At 40.8% G+C, this 1870-nt stretch overlaps 1 non-coding gene across 1 annotated transcript; it reads left to right on the top strand.

The window, feature by feature from the left end:
- The first annotated feature begins 320 nt into the window (after nt 1-320).
- TRNAS-AGA (transfer RNA serine (anticodon AGA)) lies at nt 321-402 on the top strand. The gene has a single exon. It is a non-coding gene; the product is annotated as a tRNA-Ser (tRNA).
- The last annotated feature ends 1468 nt before the right edge of the window (nt 403-1870 follow it).

Raw genomic sequence — 1870 nt, forward strand, 5'->3', positions numbered from 1 at the left:
TGGAAGTCCGAACATCCCGGACTAGAAAACGGTTAGGTCCTGACTCTCCCTCGATACGGGCTAGGTTTGGTGCCAGTGCATGGGGATTGCAGACGCTCCCCAGAGGCTGCGCCCCGGAGTGTTATTTGAAGTTTGCTGGTAACGCTAATGCCCACGCGGTGAGGGCGCTATCTCATTCCGGTGTTCTGATTCCAGGGGATGTCCGAGGTTGGCCTCTCTTCCTAATTCTCGTTTCACCTCAGCGTTTCCACTCAGCTCACCAAGGACACGTGTTTGTACCTGCCACGCGATTCCTGTCACTCCAGCTTCGCTCCGCAGATGTAGTTGTGGCCGAGTGGTTAAGGCGATGGACTAGAAATCCATTGGGGTCTCCCCGCGCAGGTTCGAATCCTGCCGACTACGGCAAGCTTTTTTCCTCCCTGAATTTATACTTAACCTCTTAAACTGATCAGTTTGACAATCTGAAGTTACCCAGAAAGGAACTCGCTAACCGTTTCTCACCACAATAACGCAAGCTTCTAGACTAAACTTGTCCCGTTCCGGCCCGGACATCACTCAAAACGCACGGAGCTCCTGTCCTGCGATGATTACAACAACAACAACCCAAGCCTTTCTTTGAGCGAAATGCTCAAACCCCCACCTCAGATTTTCTTGTCCACGGAATTACGCCCTATTTGAGAGAACACACACAAAATATATCTCGCTTAGTAAGGTACACTTCATGAAATCCTGACTCACTGCTCCGTTTCCAGGGAGTCGAATCTGAGATATTCCATTTACGATTCTAGTAAGAATCGTCACACCAGCAAGCAAACCAACATTATCTCGCTAGATGACCCAGCCCAGGAGCCTGTGTTACAGGTGAAACAAGAGGTACTCTTCACTAGGTGCTTTTTTTTTTTTAGTATAGTGGTGTGTGCGCTGGTTTGTTACCTGCAATACAGGGGCTCGGTTCCCAGACAGGATATTTAAGTGATCTTTCTGAATTTTGTGGCTCTGACAACCTATTCTTGTTCTCCCACTCAAATGTTAAGTTTCTTCTTTTAACTTATTCTTTTCAAGACAACTAAATGTAATGAAAAAGAAGCGAGCAGAATAAATCATGTGATGAGTAACACAAAAGGAAACTCGTAACTTGACAGGGGAGAAACTTGTCAGATATCCCCTTAATCAGCTGATCATAGTTAGTATTTCAAGTATTAGGACATTCAACATCATGTGCCTCTCTATATGATGAAATGCACAGGACACAACCTAACTAGTGTGGTATTCGTGTTGAAAAGGCATTATCTGAATTTAACTCTCAGAAAACAACAGACGAATTCAAAGTGAGGGGGCATTCTACAAAATATCTGACCTGATTTTTCAAAATGTCAATGAAATGCAAAACAAAGCAAGATTGAGGAACTCGATCCAGATTAAAGGACTAAAGAGACATGTTAGCTGAATGTAGTGTATTTTTCTTAGAATAAAGGATTCACACTATTGGCAAAACATTAACAAGGTGTGTAGATTAAATGAGTTTCAACCCTGATTTTATAATTATTCCATGGTTAGGAAGGAGAAGGTCCAAGTTTTAAGAAAATACATAATGAAGTATTTAAGGTAAAGGGACACCTTGTCTAAAATTCACTCAATAGTTAAGAAAAAAGTTATACATATGTAAATCTGTCTATATCTATCAAGAAAAATAAAGTACATATGATAAATTGTTAACATTTGGGGAATCTAGGTAAAGGGTTTATGAAAAATCTCTGTACAACCCTTGCAATTTTTTCATAAATTTGAAATTATATCAAAATAAGTTAGAAAAGGAAAAGAAACAGATAGAACAATAATAAAAATACACTCATGGAAATTAAACCCCAAA

This window comes from Pseudorca crassidens, chromosome 10 (genome assembly GCF_039906515.1).
Source record: "Pseudorca crassidens isolate mPseCra1 chromosome 10, mPseCra1.hap1, whole genome shotgun sequence".
NCBI lineage: Eukaryota > Metazoa > Chordata > Mammalia > Artiodactyla > Delphinidae > Pseudorca > Pseudorca crassidens.